At 46.1% G+C, this 20,573-nt stretch overlaps 1 long non-coding RNA gene across 1 annotated transcript; it reads right to left on the bottom strand.

Moving 5' to 3' along the window:
• Positions 1 to 17,411: 17,411 nt before the first annotated feature.
• LOC122018550 lies at positions 17,412 to 18,983 on the bottom strand. Its single transcript, XR_006121816.1, has 5 exons — positions 18,506 to 18,983; positions 18,316 to 18,423; positions 18,156 to 18,249; positions 17,987 to 18,063; positions 17,412 to 17,465 (listed from the first exon to the last, which is right to left on the bottom strand). It is a non-coding gene; the product is annotated as an uncharacterized LOC122018550 (long non-coding RNA).
• Between the last annotated feature and the right edge of the window lie 1,590 nt (positions 18,984 to 20,573).

Genomic DNA, 20,573 nt, shown 5'->3' with positions numbered 1-20,573 from the left:
ACTGTTAGGATGTATACTAAAAGCCTAGCTTTTGGTATAAACATTTATTTAGAAATAAGAATCACATTGGTCAAATGTCTACATTTATAATAAATGTAGTTGCTCAATTAATTTATATTGTAGATAACATGGTGTGTGGTGTCACACACAGAAGATCATGTTATCGATTCCTTATAAATTATAAACAGTAGCTCACGACCAAGATGGAAAGGAACAAACCATTGGAAGGTCGTAGTGTAATTAGGTAGTAGTTTATCTTAACTATATAATTACACTAGTACACTTAGAGTGTATTGAGTAGGACCATTAGAGGTCGTTTCTTTTATACTGACTTTATAAAGGAACAAAGACCTCAGTTATTATGGAAGTGTGTGCTCTTAATCCTAATATAATAACAAGCACATATATTTGATATTTATCAATGGGTGAGATTTAGTTCGATAAATCAATAAGCCCGATAAGTTAGGAAATGATATGACTTATAGTGTGTGTTGTTGATTATAGAAGGAAACTGTGTCCTAGTGATCTAGGTTGAGAATGTCCCCAAGAGGAGCTCATAAGGATTGTCATGTTAAACCCTGCAGGTGGACTTAGTCCGACATGACGATGAAGTTGAGTGGTATTACTCTTGGAGCTAGATATTAGTTAAGTGAGTTGTCAGTAACTTACTTAATTAGTGACATTTGTTATCTTAAACACAGGGAGACTAACACACTCATAATAAGAAGGAGCCCAAAATGTAATTTGGGATTGGTGCGGTAGTTCAATAATAGTTCTCTAGTGGAATGAATTATTATTGATAAAATTAAGTTGTGTGTTCGGGGCGAACACGGGATGCTTAATTTTATCGGGAGACCAAAACCAATTCCTCCTCTCGGTCCCTATCGTAGCCTCTTAATTATAGAGTACTATACCCACCTTCTTACCCATCCCATAGGGGCCGGCCAAGCTAGCTTGGAGACCAAGCTAGGGCCGGCCAAAGTTTGGTTCATGGGTGCTTCAAGGTGGTCGGCCCTAGCTTGGGTTCAAGCTTGGTGTGGCCGTCCCAAATTAAAATAAAAGGATTTTTATTTTTTAAATTTTTCTTATGTGGATAACATGATTTAAAAGAGAGTTTAAAATTTTAAATCTTTCCTTTTATAAGATTCTACAAAAGATTAAGAGAAGAGCTAAATCTCTTTCCTTATTTGTAGATTAAAAGGTTGATTTTAATTTTGGTAAAAATTTTCCTTTTTAACCATGTTCATGATTTAAAAGAAAGTTTAAAAAATTAATAATTCTCTTTTATTAGTTTCTACAAAAGATTAAGAAAAGATTTGATATCTTTCCTTATTTGTAGATTGAAAGGAGATTTTAATTTTTGAGATAACTTTCCGGAAATTATCCACATGTTTAAAGAAAGATTTAATTTATAAAATTTCCTTTTAACCAATCATGAAGGGATGAAAATTATTGGATAAATTTTTTATAAATTTCTGGAGACAAATTAGGAAGTTTTAATTAATTAAAACTCTCCTTGTTTGTAGCTTTAATATGACCGACCATTGTAAATTGAAAAGAAAAATTATTTTAATTAAATAAAATTTTCCTTTTCAATGACAAAAGAATTAAGGAAGTTTTTATTAAATTTTCCTTAATTGCCAAGACCAAGGATTATAAAAGAGGGGGTAAAGGTGCCTTCATGAGGTGATCTCTATTTTATTTTCTCCCTCTTTTTCTTCCTTGGTGTGGCCGGCCATCCTCTCCTCCTCTCTTCTCTTTGATGGCCGAACCTCTTCCTTCTTGTGGAGATTCATATGGTGGCCGGATCAAGTTTAAAGAAGATGAAGAAGAAGGAGAGAAAGAAAGATTTGTTTCTAGCATCCCTTAGAGCATGGTGGTGGTGGCCGAACCTCTTCATCCTAGGAGAAGTTTTGATGGCCGAAACTTGCAAGGAAGAAGAAGGTGCTTGGTGGTTTCTCATCTCGGAAGATTGTTGCCCACACAACGTCCGAGGTTAGAAGAGGAATACGGTAGAAGATCAAGAGGTCTTTCTAAAAGGTATAACTAGTAATTTTTCCTTTCCGCATCATACTAGTTATTTTTGAAAATAATACCAAATACAAGAGGCTTACGATTCTAGTATTTCGAATTTATTTTTCGATGTAGTGTTCTTATGTTTTCTTCTTTTCCTTGTGATTTGATTGTTCCTTTCGGTTAACATAAAGTTATTTTAGGAAATTAAATATTAGCTTTCCTTAAAAGGTTTTGTCTAGTCGGTGGTGGTTGTTCCCATATCCAAGAAGGTCATGTGTCTCGCCACGTCAGTACTGGGAACCAATTATGGAAATTAATATTTAATGGAATTAATAACTTAGGTGATTTGGATCGAACGTGTTAAGTTCCGCATGAGATCCAAGTCAAAACCTAAAAGAACAAATAAATTAAACTTTGGATCAAACGTGTTAAGTTCCGCAGGCGATCCAAGTTTAATTTAAAAGAACACATGGTAGCTAGGAAAAGATTCAGATCTTTGTACAAAATTTTTGTACAGTGGAACCATTAGGTTTTCCGAGTAGCAACCAACAATCACTGTAACTATGTGGGACAATATTAAGCTTATATTAATAAAATCATATAATAGAAATTATTGTTTTATATAAATAGTGTTATTTTAATAAAAAAATAAGTTATGCGTTAACACACTTGAAAAAAGAATGTTATGTATTAACAGTCTTGAAAGAATGATTATTTCATTTAATAATATGTTCATTGTATGATTAGTTCATTTGATGGGATGTGTGTAATATAACTGATCAATGTTGATTAAATTGGAATATACAAATGATGAGTGGAAACATAGTTATCACTTGATTATGTAAATCAATTCTAATTTACACTAAGTCAATAATTAATTACACGCATATGAATTACAATAAAATAATAAATAATGTGTTTATTTATTATAGATTATGGCAACTAAGAACATCATAACTTATATAACTCAATAAAAGAGAGAAATTATATAGGGATAACTATAAAATCTGGTGATCCGGCAGTAAGAATGGGGGACCCACTTCCTGAAGGGTCTTAGCTTGAGAACCGATGAAGGGCTGACTAAGCGGTTAATGGCCGAGCCGATCAGCCGGGTTGGTCCGAGCGGAGTTAGAGATAACCCATCCATGGGGTTGGGTGTCCGACGCCAAGGCAGGAGGATTGAAGGGCCGACCGGGAGCCCGAACGGCAGGGGCCAAAGAGCCGAGCGGGCAACCCGCCCGGACAAAATAAGGGCGAGGGGATAAAAAGGTGGCCGAGCGGCCTATGCGCTCGGCTCGGGATATGGGATATCGGTAGAAGCATGTCTGATGATTAGGCCGTACACAAGATCGGACGATGGAGGATCTTGCCGTCACATCATGGAAAAGTTGATACAGAGAGTGATGGCCTCGTGGACGCCTTTTTCGACGGATCCATATCTGGCATGGCCCTTCTCGAGCACCCATGCCCGGCATGGTCAAATGCGTGATTGCTTTGATTGCGCGCCAGTGCTTCTTCGAGGGTCTATAAGGCCTCAATTTCTTCACCGGAGGTATGCACGTCTTCATCTTGAGGCCACCTTTTGTCATTCCTCGCCGACTTGAAGGCCGGAGGACCGCCGGACACCCTCCTGCCCGGTTTTGTGTTCGCCGAGCACTCGAGATCCAGCAGAGAGCGCCACGTGCCCAGCGCCCATTGACTCGTTCGGACAGATCAAATTGGCGCCGTCTGTGGAACGCTCCTGCATCCGGACGGAGACAATGGATGAGGCTCGACGACAACACACGGTGACGCTTTCAATGAAGAACTTGAGGCTCTGGTCGAGATGAGGGCCGCCAAACTCATGGAGCAAAATCAAAAAGCATCCGCCGAGCGGGCGGAGCAACAAGCAACATCTGCGTCTGGTGGCCGAGCGGAAGCACCTCCAACCACCGTCGCATTCCATCGGGCCTTATTTCGCACTCCTGAAGCCATACCAGCCCGAAGAGATAGAGGATCTTCCTCAGATGAAATGCCGAGGCGGGATGACAGGAAGGGGAAAGCTCCCCGAGCGGACTCCTCCCCCGAGCGGATCAATCGCCAATTTTCGGAGGTTATCCTACGACCCTCCGCCCCAGCACTACGTGCCTCCGACGATCGGCGAATACAATGGAACAACGGACCCGGATGATCATCCGGGTAAGTTCGATAATACAGCCACGCTCCATCAGTATAGAGTATTTCTTACCACCCTCTCGGGATCGGCTCAACGGCGGTTCCGAGGTTGCCGGACGGATCCATCACGAGCTTCAAGGAATTCCGAACGGCCTTCCTCCACCACTTCGCCAGTAGTCGGCGTTATCAAAAGACAAGTGTCAGCTTATTCGCCATCAAGCAAGAGCCGAGAGAATCGCTTCGAGGCTATATTCAGCGATTCAACCAAGTGGCGATGGATATCCCAACGGCCACATCGGAGACGATGATGAATGCCTTCACACAAGGCCTTGTGGATGGGGACTTCTTCCGGTCGCTCATCCGAAAGCCGCCCCGAGATTATGATCACATGCTACATCGGGCCAACGAATATATAAATGTGGAAGAAGCGCAAGCCGCACGGAAAAAGGAAACTCCAGCCGAGCGCGCACCTGTTCATGCCGAGCGGAAACAGCACACCGCTCAGCAGCCACCCAGAAATCCGATCCCCCCACGCCAGATCGCACGTACAAGAAGTGGCTGCCGCTCGGCCCAAGCCAAAGAAGAGGTGGACCCCTATGTTCCGCAAATTCCACCAGACGGATACGCACAACACGAGGGATTGCCGGAGCCTTCCCTTCGTGTCCAATCCTGTTCCCAGGAAAGCCGAACGACGGTCGCCTCCCATCGGCTGGAGACGTAGGACTCATGAAGCTGACCGGACCCACACCGAGGGACGACACCAGCAGACACCCGATCGCACCGATCCCCGAGGCGGAGAATCGCCGGGCGCCCAGAGAACGGTCACGACCGTCCGCCGGAGGAGGAAAATAGGAGCAATACTTCCGGCGAGATCAACGTTATTGCTGGTGGGCCGACCGGAGGAGATTCCAACCGAGCCGTAAAGCGGGCGTCCGTCACCGCAGATCCACGCAATTTACGCAGCCTGCAAGTGGGCCGAATCACTTTCGACCCGGGACTTAGAAGGAGTTGAAGTGCCCCACGACGACGCGCTGCTCAAAGCGGTAATAGCAAATTACACCATTCACCGCATATTTGTTGACACAGGAGCTCGGTCAACATCATATTCAAGAAGGCGTTCAATCACCGCAAATTGATCGAGCCGAGCTGCTGCCCATGACGACCCCGCTCTACGGGTTTACGGCAACGAAGTTCACGGCCGGACAAATCCGGCCACCACCGAGAAGAGCCAGAGGACCAGACAATAAACTTCGTGGTGGTCGACTCTCCTCATCCTACAACGTCATTTTGGGATGACCGGCCTCGGCGAATTCCGAGCGGTTGTCTCAACCTTCCACCAAAAGAAAGTTCCCGTGGAGGACAAAGTAGGAGAAGTGCAGGGAGATCAGCTAGCAGCTCGGCGGTGCTATATAGAGATGATCCGAGCAGAAGCTTGTTCCGCGAAGGCGCCTCAATTGAGGTACACGCCATAACCGAGAAACCTCCCGCTTTAATTTATGATGAAAAGGAGTCCAGTTCCATCCGACCCGATCGGAGGCCACGACTTTTATCGCCTCGATCCGGGAAAGAAGGAGAAGCCGATTCAATGCCTCCAACGAAATCATGATGTCTTCGCTTCGACACATGAGTTGCCCGAATTTCGCCGAGCCTAGCGCAGATGAATTGCATGTCCGACCACGCCGACCCAAGGCAGAAAAGGGACTTCACGAGCGTAATGCCATTATCCCGGAGGTGGAAAACTTCAAGGCCGCCACATACGCGAGGTGCAGTTCCCAAGGGCCAACGTAGTCTTGGTCTCCAAGCCGGGCGGCAAGTGGAGGGTCCGTCATCGACTTTCGAGATTTAAACAAGGCATGCCCCAAGGATTTTTATCCTCCGCCTGGATAGATCAGTTGGTGGACTCCACGGCGCGAACTAATTTGCATGCTTGATGCTTACCAAGGATATCATCAAGTACCGCTCGCCCGAGAAGACCAAGAAAAAGTAAGCTTCGTAACGGCTGACGGCACATATTGTTACAATGTGATGCCGTTCGGATTGAAGAATGCCGGAGCCACCTATCAACGCTTGATGAACAAGGTTTTCAAGGAGCAGATCGGGCGGAATCTGGAAGTTTATGTGGACGACATTCTTATCAAATCCGTCCGAGCGGCCGATCTTTTCAAGGATATGGAAGAAACCTTCCGAACGCTGCGCAAATATGGAGTCAAACTAAACCCCCAAAAGTGCCTGTTCGGAGCCAAAGGAGGGCGTTTTCTGGGGTATATAGTGACCGAGCGGGGAATTGAAGCAAATCCCAGCAAGATTAAAGCACTGCAAGACATGCCGCCCCCAAGAAATACAAGAGAAGTGCAAAGGTTGACCGGTCGGATAACCGCTCTATCGAGATTCATCTCCAGAACCGCCGACCGGAGCTCGCCATTCTTCAATATCTGGCTCAAGTCTACTAAATTCCAGTGTGACGAAGAATGTGACCGAGCATTGGAAGAGTGGAAGACATATCGTAATTCTCTACCAGTGTTAGCCAAGCCGGTCGTGGGTGAGTCACTTTATATGTATCTGTCGTCAACCGAGCATCGGCATTGGTCAAGGCCGGACGGCGAAGAACAGCCGTGTATTTTCTAAGCCACATTTTAAAAGATGCTGAATCTCGCTAAACGGGCTTGAGAAGTTGGCCTTTGCTTTAGTTCTACTCGGCGCCTGCGACCGTATTTCTTGGCTCATACCATTATTGTCCGGACGAACCCACTTGAAGAGTGTCGTTGAATCCGTGGGCCCGACGGCTTATCAAGTGGACGGCATGAATTGAGTGAATTTGACATCCAATATCAGCCCCGCCGCGATTAAAGCCCAATCCTTGGCTGATTTTGTGACCAGTGCAAAGGCCAGAGCCGAAGCTATGTGGAGAATATATGGATGGATCCTCCACTCGGCAAGTGGGATCGAATATTACTACTCTCACCTCATGAAGAAAGATGCACCTATCCGTCCGGCTAGATTACAAAGCTACTAACAATGAAGCTAGTATGAGGCCCTCATAGCCGGATTGCAAAGACGCATGTGGGAGCTCGGTGACACTCTATTCGATTCACAACACCAAAGAACTTTCCCAAGACCTTTGAAATCAACTGTTCGGCTCAAACTCTACCGAGACCTTTGAAAACTCAAAGCTACTTTCCGAGAGGTGCTTATTCAGAAGATCCCGAACGGAGAACCAGTCCGCCGATGAGTTAGCCAAACTAGCGAGCTCAATAACGCCGGCCGCTCAGCAACCAATTGAACACTGGTGGCACATGTCGACCGGATGCAAGGCCTCGCATTTCCAAGTGCTGGAGGACACCTATTATAGAATTCTCCGTTCGGACACCACACCATCAATATGAAGCCCGGCTCCTAAGGAAGAGCCGGTCGGTTCACACTCATCGGAGATCAGCTTTACAAGAAAGCTTTCTCGCGCCCTTTGTTGAAATGTGTAAGCTCGGAGGACTCAGCTTACATCCTCCGTGAAGTACATCAAGGATCATGCGGGGTCATCCGGGCGCTCATTGGCCAAGAAGATCCTCTTGGCCGATACTTTTGGCCAACTTTACAAACAGATGCCGCTTGGACAAGATCTACATGCCTTTCATGCCGTATCACAACTTCTCCCACCGACCGCAGAGGAGATGAAGGCATCAACCATCTCATGTCCGCTCGATCAATGGGGAATGGATATTGTGGGTCCATTTCCGATGGCGACCGGGCAGAGGAAATTTTACTAGTGGCGTAGATTATTTCTCCAAGTGGGTGGAGGCCGAGTCACCGGCAAAGATCACCGAATGATGGTTAAAAATTCATCCGCAACACATCATTTGTCGGTTCGGCATCCTCGCCGACTAGTGTCCGACGGCGGCAGTTCACATGGAAGATGTTAGAGGATTGGTGCAAAAGCTACGGCATTGAGCAACATTTCACGTCCGTGGCCTATCCTCGAGCAACGGTCAAGTCGCCTCGAATTCTTCGAGTCCGGCTCGACCATTTGGGAGGGAGTTGGCCGGATGAAGTGCCGAGCGCCTTGTGGGCTATCCGAACGACGCCAAAAGAAGGGACGGAGTCACACCGCTCCATTTGGTATATGGCGTGAGGTCACATACCGGTAAGTCTGCTGAGTCACCAGATCCGAGCTATGATGATGACAACGAACGAAGAAACATGGAGCTGGACTTAGTAGAAGAGGAGAGGCAAAGCGTCCGTTCTGATGGCATACCGTCACGGATGAAGCAAAACTACAACCGCAGAATTCCCGTGATCGTTCCAAGTCGGCGATCTGTTCGAAGAAAGTCAAGCCGGCCTACGACGGCAAGCTTGAAGCTCCATGGGCGGGCCCTTTCAAAATCATCGAAAAGCTCCGCCCGGGCTTATCCGGAGGATGAGGACGGACAGCAGATAGGCCGTGGAGCGAACCACCTCCAACTTTACCGGCAAGGGTGAAAGGTGTATCATCAGAATCACCCCGTATTTCATTTTCACTAAATACTTGAAATGCAGAGATGAAAAGTCAAAAGAGCGAATATAAGGCATTATCATCGTAAATCGAAGGCCCCGAGCCGATCGGCCGGGAGGTTTATATCCGAGCCGGGAGAATATAAGCAGCGTTCGAAATAGAATAAACGAGATTCGAAATCGAAGACCCCGAGCAGTTCGGCCGGGCTGCATACTAGTGTGGCAGGAAGGAAACCAAAGCCCTGCGCTGCTCAGGATGATAGAGGGAGGTTATTGCCTGGAGCTAAGGCCGGAGCCGGTCGGCCAGGTATATGGTTTTCCGAGCCAAGTGCTCGACAACGAAGGCCCCGAACCGCTCGGCCGGAGGTATACGGATCGAATTGGCGCCAAACGCTCTAAAAACGGAAGCCCCGTACCATTCGGACGGATATAAATTATCCGAGCCAAAATGCTCGAAGCAGACCCTGAGCCGTTCGTCCAGGAGTACGTTCTTGGGTAAAAGGGGCATAGGGATTATCCGAGCCAAGCACCCGAATAGTGAAAGCCTCCCTGCCGATCAGGTTCGCAAGCGAATGACCCGTGCTGTTCGGCCGGGCATAAATATTGTTCAAGCGCGGGATATGAAGGCCAAGGTCGCTTGACCTGGTAAGGAGTCAACCTCGAAGGTCGTCTAGCCCAGACGTTAAACCGTAGAGACGAGCCGGCGTCTATAAACCCTCCGAGCGGAAGACCGACGAGCATCGTCGTTAAAAATCGAGAGCCGCGCCGATCGGCTATAAACACCCGTGCCGACGAGCACCGTCGTTAAAAATCGAGAGCCGCGCCGATCGGCTATAAACACCCGTGCCGACGAGCACCGTCGTTAAAAATCGAGAGCCGCGCCGATCGGCTATAAACACCCGTGCCGACGAGCACCGTCGTTAAAGATCGAGAGCCGCGCCGATCGGCTATAAACACCGTGCCGACAACCCCGTCGTTAAAATCGAGAGCCGCGCCGACGGGCTATAAACATCCGTGCCGACGAGCACCGTCGTAAAGATCGAGAGCCGCCGATCGGCTATAAACACCGCGCCGACGAGCACCGTCGTTAAAGATCGAGAGCCGCTACCGATCGGCTATAAACACCGTGCCGACGAGCACCGCCTCAAAATCGAGAGCCGCGCCGATCGGCTATAAACATCCGCGCCGACGAGCACCGCCGTAAAAATCGAGAGCCGCGCCGACGGGCTATAAACATCCGTGCCGACGAGCACCGCCGCTAAAGATCGAGAGCCGCGCCGATCGGCTATAAACACCGTGCGGACAGCACCGTCGTTAAAGATCGAGAGCCGCGCCGATCGGCTATAAACATCCGTGCCGACGAGCACCGTCGTTAAAGATCGAGAGCCGCGCCGATCGGCTATAAACATCCGTGCCGACGAGCACCGTCGTTAAAGATCGAGAGCCGCGCCGATCGGCTATAAACACCCGTGCCGACGAGCACCGTCGTTAAAGATCGAGAGCCGCGCCGATCGGCTATAAACACCCGTGCCGACGAGCACCGTCGTTAAAAATCGAGAGCCGCGCCGATCGGCTATAAACATCCCGAGCGGAAGAACGAATATCAAAGTAAGACCGTGGAAACTACAAATATTAAAAAATTCAGGCCCGATTGGGAATTGGTCCTTCGATACTCGGCTTTGTGGACTTCACGCAGGCAGGATACGTGCAAAGTGAGTAGGCTACCCCGCTCGGACCCTATGCAATGTGCCAAGCCGATCGGACGCGTGAAGGAGAACCCTTAAGAGCGGGACTGACTCTAAGTATCAACGTTAAGCAAACAGAAGAATATTATGGACAATGAGTAGGAAAACAAACAAAGGAGCAACGTTTCTTTAGAAGAAGAATTATGCCGAACGGCACGCACAAAAATTTTACATCCGCTGAGCGGATGAAATACAGAAGGTACTCGAAATAACTCGCCTCACTCAGGGTCTTCAAAGCTGAAGAAGGCGTCAGGAATATCATCAATCATGGCCGCCAGGTCGGAAGCGGGAATATGCATTCCCTCGGGAAGGTGGCCCCCTTTCTTCAAGTATGTCACGGTGACCTTGACCGCTTCGGCGAAAGTGGAAGAGACGTTGCCTCCGAATTTTAGGCCGAACTCTCCGAGTGGAGGTATTCATGCGCTCAGGGCGACTGCTCACCCTCTTTATATTTTTCTCGAGTGCCGGGAAGCAGGTGTCTTGAACAGCTTCAAGTCCACCTCGGCCTTTGTGGCCTCGCCGAACGGATCTCTCGCTCAGCATTCAGCTCGGCCTCTAGCTTCTTAGATTGCCGATCTAGGGCCCGGACTTCACTTTCATTTTATCCGATCAGCAATCGCCGTCTCTTCCGCCACCGGCGCGCTTCACGCCCCGCCCCGCCTTCACCAAGTCTTCGAGTGCCACCAGCCAGCATCGGCACCTCCTTCCGCTCGCCTCGAGGGTTTGTTTCTCCCGCTCGACCGGACCCCCGACAATTGAAGTTTTTCCAGGAGACCCTCCAGCTCGGCTAGCCGACGGCTAGTGGCGATTTGCTCAGCCCAACATGTAAAGGAAATAATGAAATCAGGAATCAAATAGTGGCATGGAACAGGAAGAAAAATGAATACCGAGTGGCCTACAGCATGTTGTTGTCGCCAAGCCGCTTGGGCGCCATGAGGGCCGCTTGAATCAGCGCGTCCTCAAAAAGCAAGCGGGCCCGTCAAGGTTATTTCGTGAACGGGCTTGAGGGCCGATCGGCGGACAAGAAATATTCCTCCGATGGGAATCGGAGGGTGGTCTTGATGGTTGGGTGGCCGCTTCTTCACCGCCGCCGCCGCAGGACTCTATGGTGGAAGTTTCACCAACCGATGGGCAACGACGAGTCCGGGAGGAGAGTCTGGGTCGCGCAGAGGCGATGTCACAGAGTCCCGATCATGACGGCGACGGGCGGTTACGCCGATCACTCATGTGGTTCCCTCTGGGGTGGCGGAGGACTGAGTCTCTTCGACGCTACCAAGTTCTAGCGGTGGATCCCTGACGGGATTTCCCAGGAGCCGAGGAAACAGATCCACCTCAACCTCCGCTGAAGCGGATGGAGCAAGATCGCTTCAGGGGGACTGCGCCTCTCCCGATCCGGGCGGCCGATGAGACCCCGTCGTGAGCTCCTTTTGGTGGCGCCGATCTCCACGGCCTTCAGATGAGCGGTAGCTTTGGAGCGCCACATGACTTCAGCTGCAATAGAAGAAATTAAAATCAGTTAGATAAAAAGGTGAAGGAAGAAAAGAGTCTCTTACCCATACGGTAGGGAAGATTGGCCCGAACGGGAGATAACCCAAAAATATATAACACCCTTGAGAAGTATCCGGAAAAGATGCTCATCAGGAAATGCATCAACAATTGGTATAGTATCCATTTTACTTGCCAATCCTACTCAAATGGTCCGCCACCTAGTTCTCCTTGCCGCTCCTAAGTCGGATATAAAAGACAAATTCTTGAAGTAAGAGCATCCAAAAAATTAATCGAGCCTTTGCATCTATTTTCTTGAAAAGAAACCTGAGAGCTGCATGTTCAGAAGAAGTAATAATTTGGGGACAAAGAGGATAAGACTGAAACTTGTCCAAAGCGAAAACAATAGCTAGAAGTTCTTCACAGTTGATGTATAGTTGCTGAGCAGAATCCAAGGTCTTTGATGGATAGCTAATAACATGAGGCGCTCCGTTAATTGAGCTAGAACCGCTCCAACTGTCGGTCGGGTCGGCTATAATTATTTCATAGTTGTTGGGAATCCCATACGTCCGAACAAGGCACCGAGCACCCTCCTCATCAAACCGACTCTCCATGGTCATATACCGGACCGTGAACGTTGGTGGCGGGTTCGGAGGAACTTGCCATCTCGAGGGGCAAGAGGATAGCAAGAAATCGAAGCGAAAGAGGCGAAATGGGCAGGGAAAACCTAGTAAGTGAAGAAAGAAGACTCACCGAGAAGGAAACGGGCGGAAAAGTTCAGCTGGAAACTGGGACTGGATCGTCGGAGGCTACAGCGGCAGGGGAGGCAGACGGAGGAAGCACGAGCAAGCATGCGGCGAAGGGAGAAGACGGAGGCTTTATACTGCCGAGGTTGGTTGGCCTCCGCCGTCGGATGCAGGTCACGAAAGACGAGGCCCTCATCCGACCGTCTATTTCAAAGCAATCGCGTCCCATCGTACTAAGCATCGCCGCCACGTGAGAAGAGCCACGTGGCGCCTTGCCACTAGGCGCAATTAATGCGCGTCATACCGCGCATGCTGCGACTTAATGGGAAGGATTTGCGTGATTTTCGAGAAGATTTAAGCAAGCAAACGTCCACGTTGAACAACAAGGCATCCGACGCGAAGAGCCGAGCGGCTGAATCCGGCATAAGGGCCGAACGGCTAAAAGGAAGATTATGGAAGCGGCATCACCGCCCGACACATATAGTCTGGCACGGACCACCGCCTCCTTCGACTAGACTAAGGGAAGGCAAGTGATCCGAAGAAGAATGGGGACCCACCAAGGGTCTTAGCTTGAGAACCGAAGGGTCGACTAAGCGGTTAATGGCCGAGCCGATCACCGGGTTGGTCCGAAGTGAGTTAGAGATAACCCATCCATAGGGTTGGGTGTCCGACGCCAAGGCGGAGGATCAAGGGCCGACCAGAGCCCGAACTAGGGCCAAAGAGCCGAAGGCAACCCGCCCGACAAAATAAGGGCGAGGGACAAAGGTGGCCGAGCGCCTATGCGCCGGCTCGGATATGGGATATCGGAGAAGCATGTCGATGATTAGGCTGCATACAAGATCGCACGATGGAGGATCTTGCCGTTACATCATGGAAAGGTTGATACAAGAGTGATGGCCTCGTGGACGCCTTTTCCGACAGATCCATATCCGGCATGGCCTTCGACACTCCATGCCCGGCATGGTCAAACGCAGTGATTGCTTTGATGGCGCGCCAGTTTCTTCGAGGGGTCTATATAAGGCCTCAATTTCTTCACCGGAGGTATGCACGTCTTCATCTTGAGGCCACCTTTTTGTCATTCCTCGCCTGACTTGAGCGTCGGAGGACCGTCGCCGGGACACCCCTCCCGGCTCGGTTTTGTTGCAGGTTCGCCGGAGCACTCGAGGATCCAGCAGAGAGCGCCACGTGCCCAGCGTCCACTGACTCTTGGTTCGGACAGGATCATCTGGCAACTTAAAATACAATATGTTCTTGACAAACAAGAAATTTTAGAGGTTATAAATCAGTTTATAGATGAACTTGCTGATGGTTCTATAACACAACATAGAAGTGATCTTGATGCTTATGAAGTATGGAAAAAAAGGACTCCACTGCTAAGGGATATTAATTAGTTCAATGGTAAATGACATGATATTTGAGTATGAGTCATTACCATCTACTCATACTGTCTGGGCAACCTTTAGAGAGAAGTACAATGGAGTAAGTGTCAGTAAGTTTTGTCAGCTGACAATTAAGTTTGACAGCTATAAAAAATGTTAGAATGTTGTCATGACCTAGCATCTGAGGGAAATGACAAATATAATTCGAGACTTAAAGGTTGTCGGTCATGAGTTGACTGATAAACAACATGTTTAGGCAGTTATCCATTCTCTTCCTGATTCTTAGAAAATGATAAAACAAAATTTGACTCATAGTGAAAGTATCAAGACTTTCATTGATGTCTCACGCTATGTTGAAATGGAGGCAGAGAGAATAGAATCCGTAAGAATTTCTGGCCAAGCTTTTGTAGCTGAAGGTTCTGGTTCCAAGAATAAGAAAAGGTAGTTTAAGAAAGGAAAGGCAAAAAGAAAAGAAATTGGTTCTGTTGCTGGGCAAGACCGAATCAAGAAGAAAGAAAAGAAATATGGACAAAAATCTAAGAGCAAGCTGAGTTGCTACAACTGTGGCAAGAAGGGTCATTTTGCTCAGGATTGTACTGAGCTAAAAAAGATAGATCCATCTTTATCTTCTTTCCATGAGCATTATGTTACAAATTTAGTGTTGTTAGCTGATTCAGGAGCAACAAATCATGTAGCTCGTGATCAAGCTACATACGTGGAGTACCGTCAGGTACTAGCTGATAACAAATGGATATATGTGGGAAATAATATAAAGATTGAAGTCAAAGGCATTAGCACTTGCAAACTCAATCCCGTGGTAGATGTACTCTTTTTTTTACATAATGTCCTATATGCTCCTCAGATTTGACGAAATCTGATTTCTATTACTAGTCTTCTTGATTTAGATTAATGTATAAAGTTTTATAGTCATTGTGCGGAACATCGCATTAACTCTGTGTTAATTCGGAATGGTTGTGTAACAAATAGTTTTATGGTTCTTGATGTAAAACCAAATAATAATTATGGAAATGGTGCATATTTTTCAAATATTGCTCTTACTAGTGATGCTGATATTACTAATGAAGTTTGACATACTAGACTAGGACATATAGGACAAGAACGAATAAATAGATTACCTAAAGAGGGGCCTTTAGGTGCATATGCTAAAATTACCTTGTCTATATTTGAGCATTATCTTGCTGGGAAAACAACTAGGAAATCATTTAGTAAGGCTATTAGGGTTGAATCACCATTGCAATTAATTCATTCGGATATTTGTGGCCTAATGAATGTGAAGGCTAGAAATGAAGTTCTTATTTCATTACATTTATTAATGACTTCACACGTTTTGGTCATGTGTATTTGATTTCTCAAAAATCTGAAGCATTAAATTGCTTCAATCATTACTTGAACGAAATTGAGAATCAATTAGAACGTAAGGTTAAAACCTTGCGCACTAACCGTGGAGGTGAATATTTGTCTAATCAGTTCAAGATAATATGTAATGAGAAAGGGATCATTAGACATTTAATGTCACGCCCCAAAGAAGTCCCTGCCAGACAAAAATCCGACAGAGTCTCCCCTGTACCAGTGACAATATGAAGCATCACTACAAGCAAAATACATCAGCCACACGCGGCTGGAATATTTATATACACAACCACGCAGTTATAATAACAGCCCACACGGCTGGAATGAAACAATCACAACCACGCAGTTATATATAAAACAGCCCACACGGCTGTACTAAAACCAACACAGCGGAAAAACGAAAACGGAAAGCCCAATACAACACAATCAACACACTGCTAGCCGGCTAGGCTTTATACAACAACCATAACAACAAATACAACAACACACCAAATACAACACATATCGAATACAAATAAAGATATACCAAAACCCGAAACGATCGTCGGATGTGACGTAGGACCCGGCAGACAGGATACTCCGAGCGACACCAACCATCTACAGGCTACCTGAAAACATAAATGTATACATGCGGTGGTGAGTATAGGTAACTCAGCGGGTAATAGAAAAGATAGTGCATGGACTATACATAAACAAAACATGGAGATCACAAGTATACAGCCTGTAGGGAATAAGAACATGATCATACTATCATAATCAATGCAACTAAACATACCGATATAATAACCTGACATATAAACTATATAAACCACAACTAACATAATGATGTATACATACCCAACTGAATCGACATGGTACAACGATCAAGAACTCACCGGATCTGCAACAGATATACCCGTGACACTGTGCAAATATAAAGCAATCGCATATACATGTAAAATAAATGACATGTACGCAGATGGCAACCAAGTGCAACAATCATATCTCAAACAAGTGCAACAACGATAATCACATGCAACTAGTAACTACTAGGCATGTATGCAAATGCAGATGCACCGCAATCAAATGCAAATATGCATACATGCTCCATGGTCACCCCGCCACCTCTCCCAACACCACGACCCCTGTATGGCCGAGAGGCTTGGTCCGTGACGATGTACTACCCTCCAACCCACTATATAGTGGTCGAGGCGACAGTCCGCAAGTAGCTATCTAGCTACATACATGGTGGTCCCTGCCTGTACAACGCCGGATCTCACTAAACCTCGTGACCGGGTGGCACGACAGACGAGCGGCAATCGCTCTAGCTACCACTACCCATGAGTGGCCGAAAGTGGCACGACAACAACCAATGACGACTCTCTCACCACAAGGGAGACAATGGTCATCGGATGAATGAATGATGAACATGATATATATATATAATCATCATCCATGCAACAACCCCAAACCTCATAAATACCTCCAACATGAGTATAATCGTCATGATACCTCCACATATCCCACCAAACATATGTATACAACTACACATGTATAATCAACCAATAATCCCCAATGAACATATCAGACATACATGGACAACCCCACATATACAATCAACATGTATCCTCCAATAAAAACACATCGGACACGTGTATAAACCACAGACGTGCAATCAACACACTCCTCCAAAAGTACATAACAAATACGGATATACACGCCACATGTAAATGCACGATCAACAAGATAACTCCTATAACACATACCCACCTATGTACAATCCACATCATATACCCAATCAGCATGGTAATACCAACAACCCAACAATCCCTACAAGACATACTCTACACGTGAAATCACAACAGAGTAGATATCAAGAGTGGAGACTGTATATGAATTAAATAGATCATCACAAGGGTCAAGCATAAGTATCATGCAGGAAAATAACAACCGATCATGATATAAGATAAAGCAGCCTAATTCATCCAATAATAACCATGCACTAAGTACAAGAAAATCTACATAGAGGTCAAGGAAGAAATACCCGCCTTAAAATGTAGATCGTGCCAAGTAATCCCGCGTCGAGACGCTCGTCCCGAACCCAAGTCCTGCGATCACACGGTATATATATAATGTTTAGCTAATCACATAATCAACAACAAACTAAACCCAATACCTAATCCTACGTCGATTAGGTAACCCTGTTTAGTTTCCACCTAATGATCCAACCCAAAGTAAATCATAGGCACATCCTTAAATTTAACTCTTCCTAAATCCAAACATAATCCAATGATCCTTAATAACAATCATGAACTCATCAAATGCAACCAACCCCTAATTAATCAAACCATAACATAATACAAACTCCAAGATGGACACTACTCTAATTCAGAAAATTATCCATCCATTACATCCCATTATTATCCACCACACATCATACAACAAACATGCATAATCATCCTCATGACCCACCTCTAACCATCAAATCTGATAATCAATCTCATCATATTTAAAACCCTCCTTCACATTTCACATGCCCAAAAGAAGTAACCCTTACATAAAATTACAACCCTAATTTAGCAATATTCTATTAAACCAATCAGAAATACCTCATTGATACATCACTTACCTTGGAAGGTTGTAGCTGATCAACACTCACAGCTCCCACCATAATCCTCCTAACAGCTCAATTGATCCCAAATCAAGCTGTTGTTCATCACCCGGATCAAGAAGAAGGGATTAGAATTCCACAAAACAACACATCACTAACTAATTTCCAGCACAACTATGCACCTTACCTCTTCACCCGAGAGTTACCAAAGAACCAAAACTGAAGCAACCACTGCTAGAAATCATGGGTATGATGCTTACTGCTGCCCACACTTTCATCACCTACCAACCCCAAATCAAACCAAGAAGATCACAAGCTCGAATCCACAACCAAAACTAAACACTTACCTCCAAGATCAAGGCTAGGGCAAATGATCTGTTCTTGCCCACGAACAGAGAAGAAGATCAAAATCCACTCAAGGAAGATCTGTCACTAAGATGATTCGGTACTTTCCCCTAGTTCAAAACAAGAGGAATATCAAGAATTGAGACCTATAGTACCGGATCCTTGAATCCATAAATTTTGGACGAAGCATACCTTGATAGGTCGCCTCTGATGATGTCGCCCGATCCAATCCAGCGGGTGTGGAGCTACAGATCAATCCTAAGGAACAAATTGAGGAGGAGACGATTGATCGGCTGGTGATGCGAATCAAACTCCCCCGGCTGTGCCCTAGACGCTAGGCTGCTGCCGACCGCGAGCAAGAAACCGCCGAGAAGACAACCTCTCAGTGGGAGATGATCGGTAACCCCCGAAAACCAACGCCATTCTCTCCGGTGACTCGACGAGGACGCGATCGCCGTGGAAGAAGTCGTTCTTCGTTGGCATCGGGCGTTCGTGAGAAAGAGAGAAAGGAAAAGGATCGCAAGAGGAGCCAATGGAGTCTTTGCCCTAGCCCTACCCGAAGGAAGATGGTCGGCGATCGTGAGCTTGGTGTCGGTGAGGCGAGAAATCGCCGGAGAGGGAAGGGAGTTTCGGGTTTCGGCGTGAGGTCGAGGAAGAGGAGATCGGGGAAGATGGGGTCGGGAATCAACGAATTTGGGGGAGAAAAGAAAATTGATTTTATAAATAAATCATTTTCTCACTTAATTAAATGGGTTTCCCAAACAGGCTTTATTTGAACCCGTCAGTTCGTCCCCTCAAAACTCGACGTACAAGCTCCGAAAAATTCCCAGAAAATTTCTAAAAATTCCTGAAAAATCCAATAAGATTTTTCGTCCAATAACATTTATTATTTAATTTTGTGATATCTTACATTCTCCCCTACTAATAAAAATTTGGTCCCCAAATTTACTCCTCAACTCAGGGATCCTCATCCAAGGGTAATAACCAAATAATATACTCATATACCACTCCATCTAAGTATCATGAACAAATCACCAACTGTGATGATCCAACTACCCAAAATCCATAATCCACTATCAAATATCCTTCACTATCTGTATAGGGTGCTCAAACTATCGATCAGTCTGAGGGTGAAATCTATATAATAGCGAAGCCCCTCATCCAAAGTCTGCTGTAACCATAATCAAAACCAAGACATGAAATCACTGATCTCCATCCAACACAATACTCAGAGATACATCATCCAGTCTGGAAATCCCTCTAGAGTATAATCCTACTACTCAATCCCAAAGAATCTATCCTACAAATCAATAGCTAGGGAGTAAGTCGTCGCCCAACAATGATTACCCAAACCATTATATCCTCTCCATGTCCTGGGTAATCCCACAACGAAGTCCATCAAAACATGCTCCCAACTCCGTTCTAATATCCAAAACAACGAAGGCAATCCTACTAACATCTGATGTTCAGCATTCTCTTGCTGACATACTAAACCTCAAGCTACAAAATCCACGATGTCTTCCTTCATGAAAATCCATCAATAAGAACACTCCAAATCTCTATACAACATGTATCACAAATCTAGAACGATGTGTTTCTTGCGGTCACTCCTCCCGGATAAGAAGTGGCCCGGAAACACACTAGATCTCCCACGAAACAAAGAATCCAACTCTCATTACACGAGAATTCTAACTACTGGCATGTGACTGCTTCGCTCATGCTATATCGAAACTGCACCAAACTCCAAATACGATACCTCTGTATAGAGTGCAAATCCGTCTACACTAGAGAGTACTAAACTGATCTCACCAGCATCTAACCAGGAAGGTTCCCTACCCTTCCTATACAGTTCAGTCAACGACATATCAATGCTAGAGAAATCCTCCATCAATCTCCGGTATAGACTTCGACCACTTCCAACTGGTGATAGCCTCTAACTCTTGTGGATCTACTAATATCTCTACTGGTGACCATATGTCCCAGCAATTTCCACAGAAGACAATCACAATACGTACTACTAACTTCACATATAGATGTTCCCGTCGAAACATCTCTAGAACTATGCGAAGATAGGGCACGTGATCCTCCTCGGATCGGGAATAGATCACAACATCGCCAATAAAGATAATGAAAACTGATCCAAACACCCTAATGATACCAAGTACATCGAGTCCATAAAAACATCTAGGGCACGATATGCCTAAATGGTAACACCAAAGACTCATATTATCCATACAATAAGCACACTCAACCGTAAGAT

Source organism: Zingiber officinale, chromosome 9A (genome assembly GCF_018446385.1).
Source record: "Zingiber officinale cultivar Zhangliang chromosome 9A, Zo_v1.1, whole genome shotgun sequence".
NCBI lineage: Eukaryota > Viridiplantae > Streptophyta > Magnoliopsida > Zingiberales > Zingiberaceae > Zingiber > Zingiber officinale.
Note: the sequence above shows the minus strand (reverse complement) of the source record. Positions and strands in the feature narration are given on the sequence as shown.